A 14,227-nucleotide genomic window follows, 5' to 3' on the forward strand; every position below is an offset into this window, starting at 1 on the left:
TCCTAAATATTTAGCTGCTAAATGCCTTCTTTTAAAGCGAGAGCTTCCGCAACAAGAATACTATTGGACCCGCACTTTTTTGCTCCTAACAAAACAACTTTACCATTGTGATCTCTTATTGAATATCCTAAGGCAGCTTTACTACCTTCTATTCTCGATCCGTCAAAATTTAGCTTTAGGAAACCGTTTCTAGGTTTTTCCCACCAAATTTATTTCTTCCTAGGATTGTTTCTAGCTGACTCTTCTATCTCGGGATTGTTGAGATCCTTAAATCTCGTCACATTCCAGGTCTTAATGCTATTATTACATAAAGTAATAAGTTTGCTGATATTTAAGTTAACATTATTAAAGATAGTGTCATTTCTATGAAACCAAGCATTCCACCAAATGGAGCTAAATCCGTTGAAACCCGTTGAAAACAAAAATGGAGCTAAATCAATAATTTTTATATAATGCATGTAGTTTAAACCTCATTAAAATACATTTGAGAACAATTTAAAAAATTGTAAAAAAAATTCTAAAGAGAGAAAAACCCAACTGGCATTGATGACAAAAATAAAAATATACCCACAAAAATATTAAATCTAAACAATATTTTAAAAACACAAATTCTCATTATAGACGGGGATATTCGTCTATAGTTATAGACGGGCCAAATATCCACCCATTTTACGCATAAGACAAGCAACAAGTTGTATGGTAGGGCCCAAAAATATCACAACTTTAAACATATTTGACCCGTCTTTCATTTTAAACAGATATATCTGTCTATAGTGAGACTAACTGTTTTAAAAAACTCAAGCAAAAATACTAAAATAGTATTAAATATGAAAAGTATTAAACCTTTTTACAATCATGGAATGAATACTCAAAAAGACATTAAGAGATCTTGCTATTATAGTGAAGACTGAAGAGGAGGCTGATGATGATAACGGAGAGGATTATGGTATTACGGCAAATTGGTTATTAAATAAACTTTGTTAGACGGTGAGGGTGATAGAATAAAAGTAAAGAGCTGACGAGTTATACGGAGTATTTAGGATTGGTTAATTGAGGGTTGGATTACTTGCGGACGTTTTAGCCTGATTAAATTCGGGGAATAATTGATAGGAATAATCCCACCTTTACTCCATCTTCCCAAAATAATCCAACCTTTAACTAATCCACAAACAATCCCACCTTTATATGTTGTCTTCCCAAATTAGTCCTTACTAAAACATGACCTATTATTGTAGGTAACTGTGACCATTTGATTGACACTTATTTTATTTTTTTATTTCTTCATTTTTTTGTTTTTGTTTTTCATATCTCCTCCTTCCTTTAAACCCTTTTTCTTCCTTTATACTTGTAAGTTCTACTTTCAACCTGTGAACCCATATTTTGGTGTAGATGAACAACGCATGATGACCTTGTGTGTCCTCACTACATGTTCGTGCACTCCACCACTATAGTTTGTGCGTCTTATACTGCCAATACAAAGATCGTTGGGACTTGTGAGATATATGAATTATAAACTAAACAATATGAAGGATATGAATGATTGAGAAAGCAATTGTATTGATGATAATATTGACAACGTTTACAAGGGCTTTTATACTAAATTATGTGCATAACTAAATCCTAGAATTAAGCAACAATCTACACTATTCTAGGAATGAGATAAAGAAGATATGATACATATAATTTACATAAGGAAAAGGATAACTAAAAGATACAGTGAATAATATGCCACAATATTGCTAGCTGGAATGGTTATCCTTAATATTCCCCCGCAAGACGGACTGTCCGTCGAAAAGTCCGATCTTGGAAAGAAGAGTGGCGAAGCGAGGACGAGCAAGTGGTTTGGTAAGTATATCAGCCAGTTGGTCGTTTCCACTTATATGAGCAACGCGAAGTGACCCGTTTTGAACCTGCGTACGAACAAAATGAAAGGCAAGTGCAACGTGTTTCATACGCGAATGGAACACGGGATTAGTAGAGTAATTAGTGGCACTTAGATTATCACAGTAGATGGCGGGAGAGGTCTTAAAGCCGAGACCAAGTTCAGAAAGGAGAGAACGAATCCACAAGATTTCCGAGGTGGCATTAGCTACAGCTCGAAATTCAGCCTCGGTAGTAGAGAGTGCAACAGCCTTTTGTTTCCGTGAAGCCCAAGCAATGAGATTTTTACCCAAGTAAACCAAGTAACCTGTGGTGGACACATATTCATCCTTGTCCCCGGCCCAATCAGCGTCACTGAATGCGTGCAACTGAAGGGGAGTATGGCGATATAATTGGAGTCCGAGATGCATAGTGCCATGGATGTAACGAAGCAATCTTTTTAGTGCTAACCAGTGCGTAGTTTGAGGGTGTTGCATAAACTGAGCAAGACGGTTGACAGTGTAGGAGATGTCAGGTCGGGTAAGTGATAGATACTGAAGGGAGCCCACGGTGGAGCGATACTCAGTGGGATCACATGTGGGGGCATTAGTGTCATAAGTGAGAAGGGGATGAGTGACCATCGGTGTGATTGATGGTTTACTGTCAAGCATATTGTGTTTTTGTAATAAATCATAAATATATTTGGTTTGAGACAAAAGAAGACCCTTAGAGTTGGGGGTTACTTCTACCCCTAAGAAATAGGATAAATTGCCTAGATCCTTTAGCGAGAATCGAGTGGCAAAGTTGGTTAAAAACGTTGTCAAAAAATCGTGAGACGGGCCGATGACAAGTATGTCATGCTCCTGAAAATTCAATCAATTGTACAAATTAGTATTATGCCCAAATCAATTGTACACGAAATACAAAATTGCATAAGATATACCGAGTAGATGTAAAATATTATCAAATGAGTTTTGTATTAATAATTAAAATAGGAAAATCTCCCAAAAAAAATTCCAAGGAAAAAAAAAATGAGAAACATCATCCTCTTAAAAAAATCCACATACTTGTTGATTGTCATTTGCACCAAGTATGTCATGTTGCTGAAAATTCAATCAATTGTACAAATTAGTATTATGCCAAAATAAATTGTACACGAAATACAAAATTGCATAAGATATACCGAGTATATTTAAAATATTATCGAATGAATTTGACCAATATAGTAAAATCTTATCATGGAAAAAAGAACATGAGAAAAACGAATTAGTTGTAGGTTGATAAAAAATTATAATAAAAATGCATGTCTATTGTTGTGCTCATGGAATAAACATTATCATCTCAAGAAAAAAAGTAGTAATTAAGAAGTCAGAATATCATCAAAAGTTTTAAGGTAAACTAAAATATGAATCATTAGTTCTTCAAAAAAAAAATATGAATCATTATAAAGAAACTTGAGAAATGAGTTATGGAGAAAGAAGATGAAAATTATGGTTAAATGCTTGTGGTGAATTGAATAAAGTATTGAAGTGGAAGAAGATAAAAAGTTATTGTTTTCTTTAATTTTTTCTAATATTGTAATTGTAAGAATAAATATTATGGGACATAAAAAAAAAATTATGATGATGAGACTTGTAATATGACTTTTTGAAATCATGTGGTTATATCACATGTCATTTAAAAATGTACTCAATGTTAGTTTTTTTATACTATTTATTATATAGATTTTAAAGAAACAAATAAATGTATACTTTAATTTTATGAGCTGTGTTAAAATGAAAAAATTTAGCCGATTCACTAACATCTATGTTCTCTTCCAAAAATTTCAATTAAAATGTGAAATATAATTGTAAATTATAAAACTTTTATGTGAATTTTGGTAAGTTACATCTTTTTTTGGTTTTTTTAGCTTATCAAATCTTAAATATATACATTTAATTTAAGAATATTAATGATGTTTTTTGATTTTCTTTAATTTTATGTTACACAATATGTAAAGACATTTTTGTAAGGACTTTTAGTAATCATTCATTTTTTTTATAAGAATTATATCAAATAATCAATAATGTAATAATAATTAATAAATAATTAAATAATCAATAAAAACTAATAAAATTAATGGGGTATAAAATACTAAATGTTAATGCCATGTGAAATTAAATTAAATGCTTTAATCTAACCTGTTAAATATATTGTATAGATATACTTAAGTATTTACAGAATTTGTTTGTAAATTACTTAAATTATATAAATATTTTCGTATCCATATATTTTATATTTTCCAAAACCTTACCCTTTACGTGAAATAATTTCATGAACTAAATACACGGTATTATTACCCTTTTAAAGTTCTATTATTAGTGTTTAATTTCACTTAAGTATTTACAGAATTTGTTTATAAATTACTTGAATTAAATAAATATTTTATTTTTCATATATTTTATATTTTCCTAAGAAAATATTTTATATGATCTTTAATACCCAATTGTCGATTAAGTAGTTCCATAAAATATCGTCTATATATAAAAAAGTTATAGTAACAACAATAGTGATATGCCTTTAAAAAAAAGTAATGAATTAGTGATAATACAAATTTTTTTTTCAACTTCATTTATTCATCTTCGTTCTTAATTTCATATGTATTCAGTTTTTGTTTTTATTTCGAATACATATAATACTACTCCATATAAAATATCTTGAAATTATTAACTTATAATTAATGCGTATTTTTTTATTATAGTTTTTTTTTAGTTAATTAAATTTAAAGCTAATGGAATATGGATAAATTTTTAAAGGAAATAAGTATTTTAAATTAATGCAATATAATAATAATTTGGATAATCCATGTCATATTAGTTTGCCAAGTCACATTGTTACGTGGCTTTTTTTCATCCCGTGTGACATTGTCTACGTGGCATTTTTAGGCTAACCTTTTAATAATATTTATAGATGTTGTCTAATCAAAGCGAGTAGAGATCACCTGTCCCACTTTTATGTCCCATCTCGTGTCTCATCCCCTTGAGATCTTGACACATCACAATTGAAATAATAAAAATGATAACATTATATATCAAAGTGTTAATGTGTCCTTAGGAGAAGTAATGGCATATAAGACGGGACATAAAATGGGACAGAGGATCTGCTCTGAATCAAAGCATCCTACTCTAATACATTATTGATTAACATGTCATCTGTATTTGTAATATGAACAGTCATGTCAACGGTTGCTTAGAGGATTAATATATAGTATGTTTTAAATATGTTTTACCTTTTAAAAAAAATGTTTTGATTAAAAAATCATAAAAAAAGGCATTAGAATTTTTTTTGACCCATGCGACCTATCCCATATTCTAACCCAACTCGTATGACCCGACCTGTTTGACAGGTCTACATCCATGGCAACCAACTATGGGAAGGAAAAAAAAAGATAAGAATTTTTTTACACTTCAGATCAAATAGCGACCGGATAACTTTTTACTAATCCAAACGCCATATTTAGGCATTAGGCAAGCAACATAAATTTTTTTTTCTTGTGTTCTTGACTTACTGATATGTAGTTTAAATTAAATTGCCGCACATAAGTTAAGATGTTTGATGTTTCTTTGATAAATAATGTGATTTGAATTGACGGAATATTTCAAAAATATAGAATGTAGGAGTTTATTAATCATATAGCTATATTCAATTAGTTGAAAATCTAACTTTTTTAAACTTGAGAAACTCGTAAATTTTAGGGATTGATTGATAGTTGTAATCTATCTATTGTTAGTAAATGATGACATGATTTATATTCCTTATTTAAGAATATTGCTAAATCCCGCACAACAATTTACTCAATCCCGCACATTTTCACCCTAGTCTACCATAATTGCCCTCCATCTTAAAAAAAATTAAAAATCTGCTCTACCTTCTCTCTTTAAGCCTAATCAATCCGTTAGTTGTTCGACGTGAATCGTAATTCGTACATTATTAACACGTAATCTCGCCATTTTATCAACAATTTTATAACGCCCCATCATTTAATCGATTTGGTTAATTTTTTTGATTAAAAAAAGTTATTTTTACAATTAGGGTTTTGATTCAGTTGGGTTGTTGAAGAGATGGTGGTGGGGTTGTCAGTCTGGAGTAGAGTGGTCGAAAGGGGCGGCGTTGAGTGGTGGTTGTAATGATAGTGTTGCTGCGCGTGGTTGTTGTAGGAGTGCACGTTGTAGGTTGTCGGAGGGTGGTCACCGAATGCAGGTTTTAGGCGCGTGCATGGGTCATCGGAGCGGGGAGAGAAGGAGGGATGGATGGTTGGCGCTAGATTGGTGGTGTGGGGCGGCGGTCGTCGGCGGCGCTGGGGGTGGTGGGGGTGAGTTGTCGGGGGTTGGGTTTTGGGATAGGGTATCTTTATTGCATTTTTTTTTTTTTTTTTTCATTCTCTCTTGTTTTGTGAGTTGAGAAATGAGAAGGACACATTCGGAATAAGGGGCAAAAATGTGCGGGATTGAGTAAATTGTTGTGCGGGATTTATCAAGTCCCTTATTTAATTGATTTCAATGTTATGTAATGTTTTTCTTTTTTATTTCAGAATATATATATATATATATATATATTATGTGCAATGCTCAATTAGTTAAAGAATGACATGTCAGCATGACTGAAATATTAGCATGACATGTGGACGATAGATGTTAGAAGATTAATATATATAATGATGAGGGTTGAGATTGAAAAATTTATGTTTTAATTTGGGCGATTTTAGTAAAACTCGATCTATTAGGATGAGTGGGGAAAGACTTAGGAGTGTATTTTGGTGAATGCTCGGACTCGGATAGCTCCATACTCCATAGGAACAATGGCGACCACCATCAAGTGGTATGTGGAAAATTAACGTTGACACGGCTGTCTCGGGCGAACTTGGTTGTAGGCTCGGCATGATTATTAGGGACAACAAGAGGAGGGTGTCGAGGGCGGGTGTATATCAAGTGCGTGAGGAGTGGATACCCGATATTGCGGAGGCTAAGGCAACCAAATTTGGGTTACGGGTTGCAAGACAAATGGAGCTTGAAATCGTCATTCTGGAATCAGGACTCCATGGTGTTGGTAAATATGCTAAAGGCCAACACATTCCCTTCTAGTTACGTATACTCGTACTTTGGAAATATTGGAAAGTACATTATGACTTTGGCTACTGCATTTAGGAAGTGTGAGTTTTCCTTTATTATCGCTTGTATGTTCGGAAATTTCATCGATTTCTACCGGATAACTTCTAAAGATCAAGCTTTTGCCGTGAAAAAAATTACATGTGGAAGTGGTAGAGAAATAAATTTTATGAGAGAATAAGAAAAAGAAAATAAAGGGGTAAAAGAGTGTTGCTTTAGAAATTAACCGGTTTAGCAGGTAACAGGTAAAAAGGATCAATTTAAGAAGATTGTATATAAAGGTGGGATTATTTTTGGAATAATTAAAGTTGGGACTATTTTAGGAAGGTCAAGTAAAGGTGGAATTATTCCCGTCAATTTTTCCTTAAATTCGGTCCAAGTTTTCATTGTTTGTAATGAGTTAAAAAGTATTTCGTTTTATGGGCCCATTGTTTGTGTTGATTGGACGGGTAAATATCTGTCTTAGGCTTAAAATATACTCCCTTCGGCTTGCTGCTTTCTTCCCATTTTATTATAATACTCCTCACATATATTAGAGAAACGGGAAGAAAATTAAAAGCTAGAGGGAGTAGTCATGTTAGTACGCAATTTATAAACACCGCTTTAAATCTTCAAAGAGGCCGGTGATTTGCCTCGCCCTTAAGTAGTTTAAGGTATATACACTTAAACCTAAACTTTTTCGTTAAAAAAAAAAAGTAATTTCCATCAAATTCTTTATGGCCCAATACTTTGAGCTAGTCTTGCTTGTGACGGGCTAATCCCGTCACAAGCTTGTGACCTCTCACAAAAAGGGAGAAGGGACAAGGTGGGGCACCCTCCATGTGCTTCCCACCACCTCTCAATGGGCATTTTGTGAGAGAAAACGGTATCCGTCACAAGTTTGTGACGGATATCGCCCATCTTCGATGAGATTTTGTGCAGTACTTTATAAAATGGAAGTTGGAGATAGTTTTGTCAATTATTTTAATTGTTTGTTTAGATAGTGTGAATATGAATGATTAATTATAAATCTTTTTGTATTTGACTAAGATTTATGAAGTATCAGTTCGTCTTGCTTAACACCGCCACTATCCGTCTTAAACTTAAGACGGATAGTGACCTCTCACACAAATGCAAGTGGGAGGCAAGTGGGTATATCCATTTCCCATCCACTTCCCTCCCACTTGCATTTGTGTGAGAGGCCACTATCCGTCTTAAACTTAAGACGGATAGTGGCGGTCTGAAACAAGAATTTGTGATGAAGTATATATCGTTAACTTTTAGTTATTAAATATTTATGTAACAATTTTACGGTCTTGAATATTTAACAGTAACTCGAATATATCCATTTGAGCGTGGACGGGTTAAATTGTCACTTTAAATATGAACATGTCAAAATTTTCATTTTGTTTCGCGCACGGGTTAACTGATTGAAAAACGAGTTAACAATTTTTATAAATCTTGAACTATTCACACCCATGTAATTTCACTAATTTTGTGTTAATTTTATCCAAATAATTTTGTTTTATCTTATACAAATCGGGCTTTTTTTAAGCCGCCTGAGTAACAGGACAAAGTATAAACTCAATTTTAGCTCACAAGATGACATATCATACTAGAAAAAGTACTCCGCCAATTGACCTTACCGCATAGTTTATGCTAATTGCAAATAAAATTTATTCAAATATGAAGTCTTAAATATCATTCCATATTTCCAATGGAGCCAAAGATTCATTACTCTTTGGTTCTGGATTATGATGGAATAAAGCAAAATGACTCACTAAAGTAGTTGCGCTTATTTCTCTTGTGAAATAGTGGTCCTTCGATGCAATTTTCGACGCAATTTTCATCTTGGGTCATTCAGAAACAACCTCTTTGTGTTGCTAACACAAGGGTAAGGCTATGTACATCCGACTCTCCCTTACCCCGCAATTTGCGGGAGCCATTGAGGCACTGGGATAATGTTGTTGTTGTTGTTGTTGTATGAAGTCTTAAATATGACTTTATAACTCAATTATAACATTTTCAAATTAATTTTGTTAAACAAGTAGCAAGATTTTACTACAGTAGGTCTTATAAGATACCGTCTCCCAATAGAGAGAAAAAAAAAAATCCGACGGGTCCCTCACCCCATCTTGTGAGAGGTCTCTCAATAAGGCTATTGAGAGACCGTCATTCGGAATTTTTGTGTATTGTTTTACTTTATAACTTTATTATAAAGAGAATTAAATTCAAAAGAAGATAAATAATTAATATAAAACTCAAAATTGAATTTTACAATTTTTTTTTAGTAACCTATTCTTAAAGAACAACCCGTGCAATTTGCACGGGTTTAAGACTAGTAACTATTCAAATTTGGCCCCAAACAAGAGGGCATTGGCTATGTATTGACCCTGAATCAATTACTACACGATGGGTCACATTAAGAGGAACTTCTAAAAGAAAACTTGCCCACTCACTTTACATGATTGAGTACATAAAGAAGAGTGAACTAATTAACTATTTGCGTCATTTTTCTACCCATAAAACATCAACCAATACTCGTCAAATAGTAAACGACTGACGACAACGAAATATGTAATGTGGAAGAAATATATACCATATTACTATTTTCTCTGACGGTTTACAGGTGCTCGTTCAAATAATGAATAATTCGAAGATTGGCTTGAAGACTAAAGTTTTGGTGACAGACATCCTTAACTTATTTTCTATGTTTCATTGTATTTTGTTTTATTCCTAGGAAGTACAATAAAATGGCTCATAATCTAAGCCCAAAGAACCATTATTATGTAAACTCACTCTTGCTAATTGTCAAAAAAAAAAAAAAAATTATGTAATGTGAGACCATTCTTTGTTGGAGTGATGGAACTGTGATTTATAACTTGGAAGTTTGCCAAGAAAACTTGGAAGTTTGAAGTAGTATAGTATATATATTTGTCATTTTAGGTACACCTGATAAAATTGAAACGATAGAGAGTAGTATATATTAAGATTGAGAGTTTAGTGGTTAAAACTTGCGTGAAATTTCCAGGAGACCCAGGTTCAAGCCTCCTCAAGAGCAAAATCTTGTGGAGCATTCTTGGCCTGAGTCCATGCCTAATAGACTTCGAGCCTGTCACCCTCGGGTGGCTTACCTGGTATACGTGGTTGGTAGACTTCGAGCCTGTCACCCTCGGGTGGCTTACCTGGTATACGTGGTTGGTAGACTTCGAGCCTGTCACCCTCGGGTGGCTTACCTGGTATACGTGGTTTGCAAGGTATCACGTACACCCGAGGGTTTACCCAGTGTGCACCGAAGGTAGCGGCTGCGGGTTCCCTCGTCAGCAAAAAAAAAAAAAGATTTGAGAGTTTATTCTAATTAAGTTGTCTAATATTTTAATTGGCTTACGAGACAATAGGTCAGGTTCTATTTAAGGGTGGTGCTTATTCATGGACACAAATTACGCTTTTATCCCTTATATTTCTACCAATTCACTCATTTACCCTACTTTCCCCCCAAATTCAACTTGGAAAATAAACCCCAACAATTAGGGTGTCCACCACCGCTACTTGACTCCCTCCACTGCCGAACATCGCCATCCGCCACCGCAAAGCAACCATACGCCACACCTGTCATCGTTGCCTCACTTCGAATGTTGTGCAACCACCCGCCACCCCTGAGACCGCTCGTACATATATTCCGCATAAATTATACTCCCGAATCACCCGTACTAATTTACAATAGTTTGCAGCATTACGCCACTACATTATGCATCAATTTGTTAAGTTTTGACTTTTCAGACTATTATAATTAGTTAATTGATTAAATGTTCACTTTAGTCTTAGTGATTAACGCAATAATTAATAACCACTACCATTGTGTTTACTAGCAGTTCAGACGATATGTAGTCAAATCAATAGATAAGGGTAATTACTTGTTGAATAAGAGAATTAGGAATTATAATTGGAGAATTTTGGATTTTTTTTATTAGAGTTTAGGTGGGAAAAGAGAGAAAAAATTGTTTTCAAAAGGGTAGTACTAAGAAATTTTAAGGTAAAAAGTTCGTGAAAGAGTAATTCATGTACATGAAAGAGCAATAACGCTATTTAATTAACCCACTCGCTCTATCACTATTTTAACAATAACCTTTAACTAATTAATAACAGCCAGTCTTGCTTGTGACGGGCTAATCCCGTCACAAGCTTGTGACCTCTCACAAAAAGGAAGAGGGGACAAGATGAGGCACCCCCCATGTGCTTCCCACTCACCTCTCAATGGGCATTTTATGAGAGGAAACGGTATCCGTCACAAGCTTGTGACGGATATCGCCCGTCTTCAATGAGATTTTGTGAATTAATAATGGATTGAATCTTTATTCTTTGAAATTCTTACATTCCAATCAAAATGATTTCGGGTTTTGACAAGCCATCTTTAAACACAAGGTGTAGGATGAAAATGATAACACGTACTTTTTTTTTTTTGAAATTGTCATCTCATTAATAATCAACTAAGCGTAGGTTACAATGGAGATAACAAATAGACAAAGGAAAATCAAGATTGCTAACGTAAAAAATACATTCAAAATAACTATCTAAATACTGGTAATGGCGCTGCCGCTCCAAAATCATAAATTTCTTGAATCTATGAATAATCGATGTCTTTGCATCCTTCTTGATGGAGGGAAACAGTGTAGCCGTCTTGATGTATTCATCCACGAAACAAATCTGATAATCTCCCCGTCGATTAAAACTTATTTTATTGATAACAATCCCACGAAAAAATGGAAAAACCCCGAAAGAAGGGACGGAACAACAGATCTCACCAAAAGGGAGACTATTATTGAAAATAAGATAGATCTGCATAAAATTAGTTGTTTAAGAAAGCTTTTGAGGGGCTTACCATCGATGGATGATCGATGGAAGCCCCCGAATAATAATGGAGGCTAGGTTTTTTTCTATCTATGATAACACGTACTTTTAAGTACTCCTTATAAACTTATACGAGTACTTTTGAGGTTTAATTGAAATAATATGTTCAAAATGCCAAAAAATAAATTTATATAACTATTTCTTTCGGATAATCTCAAATCCGAGATCATATAATGTCGTTTTATGTTGGATCAACCATCGACCCTAGTTCAAAGATGGTTGAAGACCGATGATGAGTAAACTTGTAAGAGACCGACCACTAACAAAATTGAAGCCTAGTATCTCCCCCCACTAAGTGTGCCTAAAAATGACATAACACAAGTTATATATTGCCTTTCATTTTCGGATGGAAATTGCAATAATCACTAATTATTTTTTTTTGGTATTGACTAGGAGTATTTCCTATCGATAGCTGGAACAATCTCTTTCGAAATACTAAAAGCAATTTAGTGGGTTGACCCCTAACAAGTTTGGCATTTTCATTCGCAAGAGTTAAGAATCGAACCCCTAACCACTTATTTAAAAGATGAGAACCCTTACCACTTACACCGCCAACTTTAGTTGCAATCAATAATTATAAGTCCATGGCCTAACGCCCTAACCTTTACTTAATTTGACGCCTTTTATTATTTCGGTGTTGATAAGGAGTATTCCGGTTTCATCGACAGTGAAGACAATTTAGTGGGCAAATCTCTTTTAAATAGGGGTTTTTAATTCGCAAGAGTTAGAAATCGAACTCTTAACTACAAGTATTTTAAAGATGAGAGCTTTATACAAGAGTCTGGAATCGAATCCATAACCACTTGTTTAAGAGATGAGAGTCATTACCACTCACACTAGTCAACTTTGGTTGCAATCACTAATTATAAGTCCATGGCCTAATGCCCTAACCTCACTTAATTTGAGGCCTTTTATTATTTCGGTGTTGATAAGGAGTATTTCGGCTCCACTAATAGTGAAGACAATTTAGTGGACAAATCCCTTTTAAATGGGAGATTTTAATTTGCAAGAGTTAGAAATCGAACTTCTAACTACTATTTAAAAGATGAGAGCTTTATCACTCATATCAACCAACTTCCTTAATTTACTGCCTTTTTATTGAGAAAGTGTAACTAACAACCACCATTACTTTTATTCGTTTTTGTAGGCCTATCGATCTATTGATGGGATTTGAATGCGATGGTATATAAGTATATATACTCATGATATGTTTAAGTTGCGCACCTTTCTACTTGGTTCCACAAAACCACTATATTTGCATGGAATCGTTAGGTGAAGATTTTCTATATATTATCAAGTTTTTGTAGGTTGATTAATGATTATGGATGCTTAGGTAAGTTTTATTCGATCTTTTGAATAATGTTGAGGAGGGCTTGTAATTGATATTTTTGATGCGCATTAAGCAAACTTACAAATGTTTTATAGTTATATAATGCGATAATTTGTGTAAGTATCACTTAATTTAATTGATATAGTCTTAATTAAGGTCACGATAATATTCATGATCTAGGTTTAATTCTCATCAGCATTATTAGCCAAAAATAATGACATACGACAATAAAATATGTTTACTTATTGTTTGTCCGTATGATGGATAATGATGGAGGGGGAAGGAGGTACGAACCTAAACAATGGAGAACTCGATTTTGTTGGTTGAATTTTTCGATTCTTTTTTCCAGTTTAGCCTTTTCAATTAGAATGTGCCTCTTCCCGTGAATTTTTACATATTAGCTAGATTCGATAATAACAAATGGAACTTTTTTTTATAACCGGAGAGTCTTGCCTTTTGTGATCTCAAGTCTTAACCGGTTCAAATCTAGACTATGCCGGTTAACCTCATCGTTTAATCAATCCCTTAAAATTTGAGAGGGTAGAAAAAGTTTTAGGTATTTTAACCTATATATCTAAGGTTGTTGTTGGGTTCCTTTGATTGATGATAACATGCCCATTTAATGTGTGCTATCTTAGTTTACCTTTTCAGGATTTATGATTAAATCAAGCTTGGATTAAGAAGTGTTGAATTATTGATCACCCAAATGTATTGAGTCCTAGGCGTCATCTAATGTACAAGTTAGAAAGTAGAGTATTTTAAAGAAATAGAAACAGTCAAGACCACTGTTACTTTCACAAGTAACAGCAGCATGAACCGTTGCCTTGATTCGTAACACTAGAACTTCTTCTTATCTTTCAAAAGTCATTTACGTGTCTTGTATTTTAAAAGATGACTTTCAGATTTTTTGCAAGGATTTGGCCTTCTAGAAAAAGTGGTTTGAGTAATTATCATTTCAAATTGTTTCCTCTTTGTGCAAATTTGACTATTTGGTTTTTCATAAAAT

Source organism: Silene latifolia, chromosome 4 (assembly GCF_048544455.1).
Source record: "Silene latifolia isolate original U9 population chromosome 4, ASM4854445v1, whole genome shotgun sequence".
NCBI lineage: Eukaryota > Viridiplantae > Streptophyta > Magnoliopsida > Caryophyllales > Caryophyllaceae > Silene > Silene latifolia.